The sequence below is a fragment of the Loxodonta africana genome, chromosome 2 (genome assembly GCF_030014295.1).
Source record: "Loxodonta africana isolate mLoxAfr1 chromosome 2, mLoxAfr1.hap2, whole genome shotgun sequence".
Lineage (NCBI taxonomy): Eukaryota > Metazoa > Chordata > Mammalia > Proboscidea > Elephantidae > Loxodonta > Loxodonta africana.
Genome location: NC_087343.1, coordinates 33,919,171 through 33,935,483, shown reverse-complemented (window position 1 = coordinate 33,935,483; position 16,313 = coordinate 33,919,171).

The window sequence follows — 16,313 nt, the reverse complement described above, 5'->3', positions numbered from 1 at the left end:
AAAAGGCATCAAAATGACAGCACTAAAAACTTATTTATCTATAATTACCCTGAATGTAAATGGACTAAATGCACCAATAAAGAGACAGAGAGTCACAGACTGGATAAAGAAACACGATCCATCTATATGCTGCCTACAAGAGACACACCTTAGACTTAGAGACACAAACAAACTAAAACTCAAAGGATGGAAAAAAGTATATCAAGCAAACAATAAGCAAAAAAGAAGAGGAGTAGCAATATTAATTTCTGACAAAATAGACTTTAGACTTAAATCCTCCACAAAGGATAAAGAAGGACACTATATAATGATAAAAGGGACAATTGATCAGGAAGACATAACCATATTAAATATTTACGCACCCAATGACAGGGCTGCAAGATACATAAATCAAATTTTAACAGAACTGAAAAGCGAGATAGATACCTCCACAATTATAGTAGGAGACTTCAACACACCACTTTCGGAGAAGGACAGGACATCCAGTAAGAAGCTCAACAGAGACACGGAAGATCTAATTACAACAATCAACCAACTTGACCTCATTGACTTATACAGAACTCTCCACCCAACTGCTGCAAAATATACTTTTTTTTCTAGCGCACATGGAACATTCTCTAGAATAGACCACATATTAGGTCATAAAACAAACCTTTGCAGAGTCCAAAACATCGAAATATTACAAAGCATCTTCTCAGACCACAAGGCAATAAAACTAGAGATCAATAACAGAAAAACGAGGGAAAAGAAATCAAATACTTGGAAAATGAACAATACCCTCCTGAAAAAAGACTGGGTTATAGAAGACATCAAGGAGGGAATAAGGAAATTCATAGAAAGCAACGAGAATGAAAATACTTCCTATCAAAACCTCTGGGACACAGCAAAAGCAGTGCTCAGAGGCCAATTTATATCAATAAATGCACACATACAAAAAGAAGAAAGAGCCAAAATCAGAGAACTGTCCCTACAACTTGAACAAATAGAAACTGAGCAACAAAAGAATCCATCAGGCACCAGAAGAAAACAAATAATAAAAATTAGAGCTGAACTAAATGAATTAGAGAACAGAAAAACAATCGAAAGAATTAACAAAGCCAAAAGCTGGTTCTTTGAAAAAATTAACAAAATTGATAAACCATTGGCTAGACTGACTAAAGAAATACAGGAAAGGAAACAAATAACCCGAATAAGAAATGAGAAGGACCACATCACAACAGAACCAAATGAAATTAAAAGAATCATTTCAGATTATTATGAAAAATTGTACTCTAACAAATTTGAAAACCTAGAAGAAATGGATGAATTCCTGGAAAAACACTACCTACCTAAACTAACACATTCAGAAGTAGAACAACTAAATAGACCCATAACAAAAAAAGAGATTGAAACGGTAATCAAAAAACTCCCAACAAAAAAAGTCCTGGCCCGGACGGCTTCACTGCAGAGTTCTACCAAATTTTCAGAGAAGAGTTAACACCACTACTACTAAAGGTATTCCAAAGCATAGAAAATGACGGAATACTACCCAACTCATTCTATGAAGCCACCATCTCCCTGATACCAAAACCAGGTAAAGACATTACAAAAAAAGAAAATTATAGACCTATATCCCTCATGAACATTGATGCAAAAATCCTCAACAAAATTCTAGCCAATAGAATCCAATGACACATCAAAAAAATAATTCACCCTGATCAAGTGGGATTTATACCAGGTATGCAAGGCTGGTTTAATATCAGAAAAACCATTAATGTAATCCATCACATAAATAAAACAAAAGACAAAAACCACATGATCTTATCAATTGATGCAGAAAAGGCATTTGACAAAGTCCAACACCCATTCATGATAAAAACTCTTACCAAAATAGGAATTGAAGGAAAATTCCTCAACATAATAAAGGGCATCTATGCAAAGCCAACAGCCAATATCACTCTAAATGGAGAGAACCTGAAAGCATTTCCCTTGAGAACGGGAACCAGACAAGGATGCCCTTTATCACCACTCTTATTCAACATCGTGTTGGAAGTCTTAGCCAGGGCAATCAGGCTAGACAAAGAAATAAAAGGTATCCGGATTGGCAAGGAAGAAGTAAAGTTATCACTATTTGCAGATGACATGATTATATACACAGAAAACCCTAAGGAATCCTCCAGAAAACTACTGAAACTAATAGAAGAGTTTGGCAGAGTCTCAGGGTATAAAATAAACATACAAAAATCACTTGGATTCCTCTACATCAACAAAAAGAACACCGAAGAGGAAATAACCAAATCAATACCATTCACAGTAGCCCCCAAGAAGATAAGATACTTAGGAATAAATCTTACCAAGGATGTAAAAGACCTATACAAAGAAAACTACAAAGCTCTACTACAAGAAATTCAAAAGGACATACTTAAGTGGAAAAACATACCTTGCTCATGGATAGGAAGACTTAACATAGTAAAAATGTCTATTCTACCAAAAGCCATCTATACATTTAACGCACTTCCGATCCAAATTCCAATGTCATATTTTAAGGGGATAGAGAAACAAATCACCAATTTCATATGGAAGGGAAAGAAGCCCCGGATAAGCAAAGCACTACTGAAAAAGAAGAAGAAAGTGGGAGGCCTCACCTTACCTGACTTCAGAACCTATTATACAGCCACAGTAGTCAAAACAGCCTGGTATTGGTACAACAACAGACACATAGACCAATGGAACAGAATTGAGAACCCAGACATAGATCCATCCACGTATGAGCAGCTGATATTTGACAAAGGACCAGTGTCAATTAACTGGGGAAAAGACAGCCTTTTTAACAAATGGTGCTGGCATAACTGGATATCCATTTGTAAAAAAATGAAACAGGACCCATACCTCACACCATGCACAAAAACTAACTCCAAGTGGATCAAAGACCTAAACATAAAGACTAAAACGATAAAGATCATGGAAGAAAAAATTGGGACAACCCTAGGAGCCCTAATACAAGGTATAAACAGAATACAAAACATTACCAAAAATGATGAAGAGAAACCCGATAACTGGGAGCTCCTAAAAATCAAACACCTATGCTCATCTAAAGACTTCACCAAAAGAGTAAAAAGACCACCTACAGATTGGGACAGAATTTTCAGCTATGACATCTCCGACCAGCGCCTGATCTCTAAAATCTACATGATTCTGTCAAAACTCAACCACAAAAAGACAAACAACCCAATCAAGAAGTGGGCAAAGGATATGAACACACATTTCTCTAAAGAAGATATTCAGGCAGCCAACAGATACATGAGAAAATGCTCTCGATCATTAGCCATTAGAGAAATGCAAATTAAAACTACAATGAGATTCCATCTCACACCAGCAAGGCTGGCATTAATCCAAAAAACACAAAATAATAAATGTTGGAGAGGCTGCGGAGAGATTGGAACTCTCATACACTGCTGGTGGGAATGTAAAATGGTACAACCACTTTGGAAATCTATCTGGCGTTATCTTAAACAGTTAGAAATAGAACTACCATACAAGCCAGAAATCCCACTCCTAGGAATATACCCTAGAGATACAAGAGCCTTCATACAAACAGATATATGCACACCCATGTTTATTGCAGCTCTGTTTACAATAGCAAAAAGTTGGAAGCAACCAAGGTGTCCATCAACGGATGAATGGTTAAATAAATTGTGGTATATTCACACAATGGAATACTACGCATCGATAAAGAACAGTGACGAATCTCTGAAACATTTCATAACATGGAGGAACCTGGAAGGTATTATGCTGAGCGAAATTAGTCAGAGGCAAAAGGACAAATATTGTATAAGACCACTATTATAAGATCTTGAGAAATAGTAAACCTGAAAAGAACACATACTTTTGTGGTTACAAGGGGGGGAGGGAGGGAGGGTGGGAGAGGGTTTTTTTATTGATTAATCAGTAGATAAGAACTGCTTTAGGTGAAGGGAAAGACAACACTCAATACATGGAAGGTCAGCTCAATTGGACTGGACCAAAAGCAAAGAAGTTTCCGGGATAAAATGAATGCTTCAAAGGTCAGCGGAGCAAGCGCGGGGGTCTGGGGAGCACGGTTTGCGGGGACTTCTAAGTCAATTGGCAAAATAATTCTATTATGAAATCATTCTGCATCCCACTTTGAAATGTGGCGTCTGGGGTCTTAAATGCTAACAAGCAGCCATCTAAGATGCATCAGTTGGTCTCAACCCACCTGGAGCAAAGGAAAATGAAGAACACCAAGGCCACATGACAACTAAGAGCCCAAGAGACAGAAAGGGCCACATGAACCAGAGACCTACATCATCCTGAGACCAGAAGAACTAGTTGGTGCCCGGCCACAATCGATGACTGCCCTGACAGGGAGCACAGCAGAGGACCCCTGAGGGAGCAGGAGATCAGTGGGATGCAGACCCCAAATTCTCATAAGAAGACCAAACTTAATGGTCTGACTGAGACTGGAGGAATCCCGGCGGCCATGCTCCCCAGACCTTCAGTTGACACAGGACAGGAACCATCCCCGAAGACAACTCATGAGAAATGAAAGGGACTGGTCAGCGGGTGGGAGAGAGATGCTGATGAAGAGTGAGCTAATTATATCAGGTGGACACTTGAGATTGTGTTGGCAACTCTTGTCTGGAGGGGGGATGGGAGGATAGAGAGAGAGGGAAGCCGGCAAAATTGTCAAGAAAGGAGAGACTGAAAGGGCTGACTCAAGACGGGGAGTGTAAGTGGGAGTAGGGAGTGAGATGTATGTAAACTTATATGTGACAGACTGATTGGATTTGTAAACGTTCACTTGAAGCTTAATAAAAGTTATTATAAAAAAAAAAAAAAAAAGAAAGGACAAATCTGTCTTGGAAGACGTACAACCATAATGCTTCTTAGAAGTGAGGATGGTGAGACTACATTTCACATAATTTGGACATGTTGTCAGGAGGGATCAGTCCCTGGAGAAGGACATCATACTTCGTAAAGTAGAAGGTCAGCTAAAAAGAGGAAGACCCTCAGTGATAGATTGACACAGTGACCACAACAATGGGCTTAAGCATACCAATTGTGAGGAGACCCGGCAGTGTTACGTTCTGTGGTACATAATGTCGCTACGAGTTGGAATGGACTCGATGGCACCTAACAACAATGGCCACAATATATCTATATAAATATCTTTCCGTATGTTTGTTACCAGACTAAGACAGGCTAGGAAGAAAGGCCTACCAGTCTGCTTCTGAAAATTAGTGAAAACTCTATGGATCACAAGGGTCCAATCTGTAACTAATCATTGAGATGGCACAGGACCAGGTGGAGTTTTGCTCATTTGACCATGGTGTCACCATGAGTCAGGGATAACCAGGAATTGGGGGCTAATTTGATTGCATATAACAACATCTATGTGTATACTTAAGCCTATGTCTCTTTCTGCAATCTATTTACAGGATTAGGCAACATTTGGTTCTGTTATACACAAGGTCGTTATGAGTAGGAGCTGGATAGATGGCACCTAACAACATCAACACCAACATCTTTATTTGCCAATAAAATATAATCAAAATAAAGATGACTTTCTTTCTTTAAAAAAAAAAATTACGATTTCCTATAGTTTATCGGAAAGCCAGAGTTTAAACTAAATGAGTTATTCTTCTTGAACGTCTAAAGAATTCAGCAGAAGCGTTCTTTTTCTGTAATTTTTAAGAAATATTTGTGTTAGGTACTGAAAGAACTCCAGATAGAATTTATTAACAAAATCATCACTTTAGTTATTTTTAATAAACTCCCTGTACATTAGACATTTTGTTTATTCTTCTCGATTTTATTCATAAATTTATAGGTATGCCCTGAGGATTTGCTTTGTGAAAAATTCTTCTCTAGGCACTGGCAATGTAGTAGTAAATGAAACAGAAAATATTTACTCTAGTCAAACATATAATGGGAAAGACAAACTACATATATGTATATATATATATGTATATCATCAGTCAGAAGCAGGCCAGGGGCCGACTGTGGAACAGACCATCAATTGCTCTTATGCAAGTTCAAGCTGAAACTGGAGAAACTCAGAGCCAGTCCACGAGAACCAAAATATGACCTTGAGTACATCCCACCTAAATTTAGGGACCAACTCAAGAATAGATTTGATGCATTGAACACTAGTGACCGAAGACCAGACGAGTTGTGGAATGACATCAAGGATATCATCCATGAAGAAAGCAAGAGGTCACTGAAAAGACAGAAAAGAAAGAAAAGACCGAGGTGGATGTCAGAGGAGACTCTGAAACTTGCTCTTGAGCATCAAGCAGCTAAAGCAAAAGGAAGAATTGATGAAGTCAAAGAATTGAACAGAAGATTTCAAAGGGCCTCTCGAGAAGAGAAAGTATTATAATGACATGTGCAAAGAGCTGGAGATGGAAAACCAAAAGAGAAGAACATGCTCAGCATTTCTCAAGCTGAAAGAACTGAAGAAAAAATTCAAGCCTCGAGTTGCAATAGTGAAGGATTCCATGGGGAAAATATTAAACGACGCAGGAAGCATCGAAAGGAGTTGGAAGGAATACAGAGAGTCATTATACCAAAAAGAATTAGTAGATATTCAACCATTTCAACAGGCTGCATATGATCAGGAACCGATGGTACTGAAGGAAGAAGTCCAAGCTGCTCTGAAGGCATTGGCAAAAAACAAGGCTCCAGGAATTGATGGAATATCAATTGAGATGTTTCAACAAACAGATGCAGTGTTGGAAGTGCCCACTCATCTATGCCAAGAAATATGGAAGACAGCTTCCTGGCCAACTGACTGGAAAAGATCCATATTTATGCCTATTCCCAAGAAAGGTGATCCAACCGAATGTGGAAATTATAGAACAATATCATTAATATCCCACGCAAGCAAAATTTTGCTGAAGATCATTCAAAAATGGCTGCAGCAGTATATCGACAGGGAACTGCCAGAAATTCAGACTGGTTTCAGAAGAGGATGTGGAACCAGGGATATCATTGCTGATGTCAGATGGATCCTGGCTGAAAGCAGAGAATACCAGAAGGATGTTTACCTGTGTTTTATTGATTATGCAAAAGCATTCGACTGTATGGATCATAACAAATTATGGATAACAGTACGAAGGATGGGAATTCTGGAACACTTAAGTGTGCTCATGAGGAACCTTTACATAAATCAAGAGGCAGTTTTTTGGACACAACAAGGGGATACAGATTAGTTTAAAGTCAGGAAATGTGTGCGTCAGGGTTGTATTCTTTCACCATACCTATTTAATCTCTATGCTAAACAAATAATATGAGAAACTGGACTATATGAAGAAGAACAGGGCATCAGGATTGGAGGAGGGCTCATTAACAACCTGTGTTATGCAGAGGACACAACCTTGCTTGCTGAAAGTGAAGAGGACTTGAAGCATTTACTAATAAAGATCAAAGAGCACAGCCTTCAGTATGGATTACACCTCAACATAAAGAAAACAAAATTGTCACAACTGGACCAATGAGCAACATCATGATAAATGGAGAAAAGATTGAAGTTGTCAAGGATTTCATTTTACTTGTATGCACAATCAACAGCCATGGAAGCAGCAGTCAAGAAATCAAATGACGCATTGCATTGGGCAAATCTGCTGCAAAGGACCTCTTCAAAGCTTTGAAAAGCAAAGATGTCACCCTGAAGACTAAGGTGCACCTGACCCAAACCATGGTATTTTCAGTCACATCATATGCATGTGAAAGCTGGACAATGAATAAATAAGGAAGACCAAAGAAGAGCTGACACCTTTGAATTTTGGTGTTGGTGAAGAATATTGAATATACCATGGACTGCCAAACGAACGAATCTGTCTTGGAAGAAGTGTGACCAGAATGCTCCTTAGAAGCAAGGATGGCGAGACTGCGTCTTGCATACTTTGGACATGTTGTCAGGAGGGATCAGTCCCTGGAGAAGGACATCATGCTCGGCAGAGTACAGGGTCAGCAGAAAAGAGGAAGACCCTCAACAGGGTGAATTGACACAGTGGCTGCAACAATGAGCTCAAGCATAACAACAATTGTGAGGATGGCGCAGGACCAGGCAGTGTTTCGTTCTGTTGTGCATAGTGTAGCTATGAGTCGGAACCGACTCGACAGCACCTAACAACAAAAACAACAATGTATATGTATATATATATATACATATATATATATATGTATATATACCAAAAACCAAACCCGTTGCCTTCGAGTCAATTCCAACTCATAGTGACCCTACAGACAGAGTAGAACTAACCCATATGGTTTTCAAGGAACGCCTGGTGGATTCAAGCTTCAGACCATTTGTTTAGCAGCTGTAGCTCTTTACCACTACACCACCAGGGTTTCCTGAATATATATATGTGTGTGTGTATATACATATATATATAATTTGTTGTTGTTAGATGCCATTCCAGTCAATATCAACTAATAGAGACCATATATACATGTAGCATACGATCAAGAATGGATGGTATTGAAAGAGGAAGTCCAAGCTGCACTGAAGAAGGCACTGGAAAAAACAAACAAACAAACAAACAAACAAAAAACAAGTCTCCAGGAATTAATGGAATACCAATTGAGATGTTTCAACAAATGAATGAAACACTGGAAGCATTCACTCATCTATACCAAGAAATTTGGAAGACTACTACCTGGCCAACAAATTATGGATAACGTTACAAAGAACGGGATTCCAAACACATTATTGTGCTCATGAGAAATCAGTACATAGTCCAAGATGCAGTCATTCATACAGATCAAGAAGATACAGTGTGGTTTGAAATTAAGAAATGTGTGAATAAGAGTTGTATTCCTTCACCATATTTATTTGATCTGTACCCTGAACAAATAATCCCAGAAGTTGGACTACATGAAGAAGAACTCAGCATCAGAACTGGAGCAAATCTCATTAACAACCTGCATTATGCAGTTGACACAATCTTGTTTGCTGAAAACAAAGAGGACATGAAGCACTTACTGAAGAAGATCAAAGACTACAGTCTTCCGTATGGATTACTTCTCAACACAAGAAAAAAAAATTACTATTGAACCAATAAACAACATCATGATAAATGGAAAAAAAAAAAAAAAAAGGTTGAAGTTGTCAAGGATTTCATTTTTCTTGGATATATAATCAACTCCCAGGGAGGTAGCAGTCAAGAAATCAAAGGACATGCTGCACTGGGCAAATATGCTGCAAAAGACCTCTCTAAAGAGTTAAATACAAATATGTCACTTTGAGAACTAAGATGTGCCTGACCCAAGTCAGGGTATTTTCAATCACCTTATATTATCAGGAGGGATCATTTCCTTGGGAAAGACATCATGCTTGGCGTAGTACAGGGTCAGTGAAAAAAAGGAAGACCCTCAAGGAGATGGATCGACACAGTGTCTGCATCAATGGTCTCAAACAGCAATTACTGTGAGGATGACACATGACTGGGTAGTGTTTCCTTCTGATTTACGTAGGGTTGCTATGAGTTGGAACCAACTAGATGGCAACAACAGAAACGGGAATTTAATCGTTGGAGGGAGAAGTGGAAGGAGGGCAATTTTGAATCTTCAGAAAGCAAGGCCAGGGAGGCCTAATTGGGAAGATAGATTCTGAGTAAAACCTGCAGCAAATAAAGCAATATATCTGAATATACCTTGTGGAAGAATGTTATGGACCAATGTTTCTCAACATTTTTTTTTGTTTCATTATCTCCCACTTTAAGGAACTGTTTAAATATTTTGTTACTCCCCTTCCCCATCACCATTTTAAATACTAAGGAATAAGTTTTATTGGACAGAGTTGAACATTACAGGACCACAAGCAATAGTAACATCCAAGAATTTTTTGTCCTCCAAGAACCGTTTTTTTTACTCCCTTAGGGATGATATTGCCCCTGTTAAGAATGCATGTTCTAGACTTAGAAACAACAGATGCGACAATTCTAAAGTCTTGATGTGGGAGCATTTCCATATCCAGCCACAACAAGAAAGCAAGGAGCGGAGGCAGGTGGAAGTTGTGAGAAAGCTGTAGGAAAATCAGTAAGAGAGAGAAGCGAGATCATATGAAGGTTTATAAGTCATAGTCCAGGCTTTGGTATACTCAGAAATCTTTAAGTAAAAGAGCGGCATGATCTGACTTAAGTTTTGACAGATCACTTCTGATGTTCTGTCCAGTCTGGCGGAAACCATTTAGAAGACCCATGCTATCAGGACTAGAGGTATAATTTTGGTAGTTCAGTGCACAATGAAAATGCCGGGTTGCTTGCTACAGAATTATTAAGAGTCTTAGGAAGCCAAGAGAAGAACATTAAACTCAGTGTAGAGACCTGTGAGATTGCACAGGCGTCACATGAAGCTGGTCCTGTTTACAAAAATGCTTGAATCAGGAGGTAACTTTGTAGGTGGTGAAAAGAAAGTAAAAGTTGGATATCGAAGGCAGAGCCAATGGGATTCCATCATAATGTGCATGAGAGATATGAGGGAAAGAGAGAGGACAAGCATAAACTTAGGTTTTGGCTTAAAAAATTGAAAGATGAAGTAGAACTTTACTGAAACAAAGCACAAAGAGATTGGCTTTTTTTTTTTTTTTTAACCAGCCTTATTCTTTCAATTCCCTATATGATATTCTTTCTAAATTATAACTTATTTCATATATTTAATCTGCCTTATTATGTAATCTTAAGAGATATTTTCGTTTTTTAGAAAAATCAAAGCCAGAAATATTGCAATTATGTGAAAAGTAAAATGCTCATGTTATAATTATGCAGATTACAACTTTTTGAAATTTAAGCCAGTTTCAGTGTTTATTAATGAGAATGTATTAATAATTATCCTCTAAATATCATGGTTACATTATTGTATTTGATTCTACTTCCGTCTTTAAAACTCACAATTAATTAAACTATTACAAAAGGCCTATTGATAAACTAAATATTGTCTTTCATATATCAAGCAAAATATCAATAGTGATATTTTCATATCTAATTTTTAAATCCCAAATTTAGGATTAAATGCCTTCTTGCTAGCACTTGTCTGTCAGTTTGTCTTATTGTGGTAGCTGGCATGTCATTGTGATGCTGGAAGCTATGCCACCAGTATTTCAAGTACAAACAAGGTCACCCATGGTAGACAGTTTCAGCAAAGTTTCCGGAATAAGACAGACTAGGAAGAGGAAACTGGCTAATTACTTCTGAAAAAATTGGCCAGTGAAAGCCTTATAAATAGTGGCAGAACATTGTCTGATATATTACCACAAAAATGAACCCCTCAGGTTAACAAACACTTAAAATACAACTGGACCTGCCTCCTCAAAGTAGAGACTACTTTAATGACTTGGGTGGAGTAAAGTTTTCAGGACCTTCATTAGCTGATGTGGAAACTCAAATTGAGAGGAAACAGCTGCAAACATCCATTAATAATCAGAGGTGGATTGAAGAAATATGAATCAAGGAAAATTGGAAGCTGTCAAAAACAAAACAGAATGAATATGGATTGACATTCTAGGCATCAGTGAGCTGAAATGAAATGATTTGTAGTTGTTATTAGGTGCCATTGAGTCCATTCTGACACACAGAGGGCCTATGTATAGCAGAATGGAACACTGCCAGTCCTAGGCCATCCTCACAATCATTGTATTTGAACTCACTGTTGCAGCCACTGTGTAAATCCATCTTGTTGAAGGTCTTCCTCTTTTTCTCTGACCCTTTACCAAGCATGATGTCCTTCTCCAAGGACTGATCCCTACGATAACATGTCTAAAGTATGCAAGACTTAGTCTCGCCATCTTTGCTCCAAAGGAGCATTCTGATAGTATTTCTTCCAGGACAGATTTGTTCATTCTTTTGACAGTTCGTTGTATACTCAATATTCTTCTCCAACACCACAATTCAAAGGCATCAATTCTTCTTCGGTCTTCCTTATTTATAGTCCAGCTTTTGCATGCACACAAGGTGACTGAAAACACCTTAGCTTGGGTCAGGGGTACCTTAGTCCTCAAGGTAACATCTTTGCTTTTCAATACTTTAAAGAGGTCTTTTGCAGCAGATTTGCCCAGTGATTTCTTGACTGCTGCTTCCATGGGTGTTGATTGTAGATCCGAGTAAAGTGAAACCCTTGACAACGTCAAACATTTCTCTGTTTATCATGATGCTGAATACTGGTCAAGTTTGAGGATTTTTGCTTTATTTATGTTGAGGTGTAATCCATACTCAAGGCTGTGGTCTTTGATCTTCATTAGTAAATGCTTCAAGTCCCCTTCACTTTCAGCAAGCAAGGTTGTGTCACCTGCAAAACACAGGCTGTTAATGAGCCCTCCTCCAATCCTGATGCCCTGTTCTTCTTCATATAGTTCAGCTTCTGGGATGATTTTCTCTGCATACAGATTGAGTAAGTATGGTGAGAGGATACAACCCTGACACACACCTTTCCTGATTTTACCATGCAGTATCCCTTTGTTCTCTTTGAAGAACTGCCTCTTGATCCATGTACAGGTTCCTCATGAGCACAATTAAGTGTTCTGGAATCCCCATTCTTAGCAATGTTATCCATAATTTGTTATAATCCACACAGCCAAATGACCGCATAGTCAGTAAAACAAAAGTAAACATCTTTTTGATATTCTTTGCTTTTAGCCAGAATCTGTCTGACATCAGTAATGATATCCATGGTTCCACATCCTCTTCTGAATCTGGCTTGAATTTCTGTCAATTCCCTGTTAATATACTGCTGTGGCTGATTCTGAATGCTCTTCAGCAGAATTTTAGATTAAGTGTGATATTAATGACATTGTTTGATAATTTCTGCATTCAGTTGGATCACCTTTTTTTTGGAATAGGCATAAATATCGATATCTTCCATTCAGTTGGCCAGGCAGCTGTCTTCCAAATTTCTTGGCAGAGAACAGTGCACACTTCCAGTACTGCATCCGTTTGGTGAAACATCTCATTTGGTATTCCGTCAATTCCTGAAGCCTTATTTTTCACCAATGCCTTCAGTTCAGCTTGGACTTCTTCCTTCAGTGCTATAGGTTCCTGATCATATGGTGCCTCCTGAAATGGTTGAATGTCTGCCAATTTTTTCTTGTACAAAGACTGTGTATTCCTTCCATCTTCTTTTGGTGCTTAAATATCAAACAACACAGGATGCATCAAAAGAAGATGGAAGGAATACACAGAGTCCCTGTACCAAAGAGAATTAATACATGTCTCACCATTTCAGGAGGTAGCAAGAAATGATAGAGGGCCTTTTAATTAGACAATCATATGTTCAGCTCTCCTAAAAAAAAAAAATAATATTTTTTTTATGTCCTGCTATGCTAGGAATGATAAATTGAAGAAGAATTGTGTCCCATTCATTGTCAAAAAGAACATTTCAGATTTATTTTTAAATACAACCCTGTCAATGGTAGGATAATATCCATACACATTCATGGAAGACCAGTTAATTAGACAATCATTGGAATTTGGTTACAAACCAGTAATGCCAAAGATGTAGAAATTGAAGATTTTTTTTTACCAACTTCTGCAGTCTGAAATTGATCAAATGTGCAATCAAGATGCATTGATAATTACTAGTGTTTGGGATGTGAAAGCTGGAAACAAAGAAGAAGAATCAGTAGTTGGAAAATATGACCTGGATGAAAAAAAAAAATAGCCTTAGAAACCACATGACAGTTTGCAAGACCAATGATGTATTCATTGCAAATACCTTTTCAACAACATAAAAGGCAGCTATACATGTGGACATCACTGGATGGAATATACAGGAATCAAATTGACTACTACATCTGTGGAAGAGACAATGGAGAAGCTCAATATAAACAGTCAGACCAATTCCATGGCTGACTGTGGAACAGACCATCAATTGCACATATGCAAGTTCAAGTTCAAGCTGAAGAAATTAAAACAAGTCCATGAGAGCCAAAATATGACCTTAAGTATATCCCATCTGAATTTACAGACCATCTCAAGAATAGATTTGAGGAATTGAATACTAATGACTGGAAACCAGACAAGGTGTGGAAGGACATCATACGTGAATAAAGCAAGAGGTCATTAAAAAGACAGGAAAGACAAGACCAAAATGTCAGAAGAGACTCTGAAATTTGCTCTTAAAAGTCAAGTAGCTAAAGCAAATAAAAGAAATAATGAAGTAAAACAGCTGAACAGAAGATTTCGAAGACAAAGTGAAGTGTCATAATGACATATACAAAGACTTAGGGGTTAGAAAATTGAAAGGGAAGAAGTCTGCATTTCTCAAGCTGAAAGAACGGAAGAAAAAATTCAGACTTCTAGTTGTGATACCAAAGAATTCTATGGGCAGAATATTGAATGAGTCAGGAAGATGGAAGGAATACTCAGAGTCACTGTATCAAAAAGAATTGGTCAACACTTATTCATTTCAAGAGGTAGCATATGATCAAGAATCTATGGTATCAAAAGAAGCCTAAGCTGCACTGAAGGCATTGGCAAAAAACAAGTCTCCAAGAATTGACAGAATAGCAATGGAGATGTTTCAACAAACAGATGCAATGCTGAAAGTGTTCAGTTGTCTGTGCCAAAAAATTTGAAAGACAGCTACCTGGCCAACTAACTGGTATGGATGCTTTTTTTTTTTTTTTCTGAAGATAATTCAAAAACAGTTGCAACATTACATCAACACAGAACTGCCAGAGATCCAGTTCCAGTTCAGAAGAGAACATGAAATGAAGGATAGCATTAATGCTAACAAATTGATCTTGGCTGAAAGCAGAGAATACCAGAATGATGTTTTCCTGTGTTTTATTGACTAGGCAAAGGCGTTTGACTGTGTGGATCATAAAAAGTTATGAACAGCAATTCAAAGAATGGGAACTCTAGAACACTTAATTGTATTATGCAGAACCTGTACATAGACCAAGAGGTAGTAGTTGAATAGAACAAGGGGATACTGCATGGTTTAAAATCAGGAAAGGTGTTCATCAGGGTTGTATCTTTTCACTATATTTATTCATACCATATGTTGATCAAATAATCCATAAAGTTGGACTATAAGAAGAAGAACTCAGCATTTCAGGAAGACACATTAACAACTTGTGATATGCTCATGACACAACCTTGTTTGCCAAAAGTGAAAAAGACTTGAAGCACTTAAACTGATAAAGATCAAAGATACAACCTTCAGCATGGATTGCACCTCAACAGAAAGAAAAAAAATCATCACAAGTGGACCAATAAGCAGCATAATGACAAAGGCAGAAAAGATTGAAGTTGTCTAGGATTACATTTTACTTTCAACACTGATGGAAGCAGCAGTCAAGAAATTGAATGACCCATTTTATTGGAGAAACCTGCTGCAAAGTGTCAAAAAAAAAAATGTCACTTTAAGGACTAAGGTGCGCCTGACCCAAGCCATGGTATTTTCAGTGGCCTCATATGCATTCCAAAGCTGGACATTAAGGAAGATGGAAGAAGAACTGATGCCTTTGAATTATGTTGGTGGCAATGAATATTGATTGTATCATGGACTGCCGGAAGAATGAACAAATCTGTCTTAGAACAAGTACAGCCAGAATGCTCTCTAGAAGCAAGGATGGTGAGACTTCCTCTCATGTACTTTGGATATGTTACCAGGAGGAACTAGTTCCTAGAGAAGGACATCATGGTTGGTAAATCACATGGTCAATGAAAAAGAAGAACACCCTCAAGGAGATGGACTGACACAGTGGCTACAATAATAGGCTCAAAAACACTGTGAATTGTGTGTATGGCACAGCACTGGGCAGTGATTTGGAATTAAAAAATAATAATAATGCATAAACACAATAACATATTTTGAGATAGAAATTGGTAAGACTTTGGGTATAGTAAGTTTACTATTTTTTAAAGATCACATCTGGTATTTTCCACTAAAAATTTAAAATATGTATATTAAATGAGACACAAACTATACTTTTCTGTAACTACCCCTTTTTCTTAATAGCATTCCTCCCTTATGTCAACTTTTTGTTCTCTAATTTAAAATGCCCTGGGAACACAAATGTCAAACAAATTGCCTGTGATTGCCTTTGTACTTGTTATTAAATTCAATTAACAAGTATACTCTAAATATATTTGAAAATGTAGGTATGTGTTCAGGCTTTAATTTTTGTGCTAATCTTTTGCTTATTTTCTAATCACTGTTGGGGGGGAAAAAAAAAACTTTAAGAAGCTCTTCAGGCTCCGCTCTTGAGGTCAACAATGAGAGTGGGAGCAGAGAGCTGATAAAACAGAATGAAAAGGCAGAGAAGCCCCTCATGATTATTTCCGAGGTGTCTGTTTTGCAGAAAGATC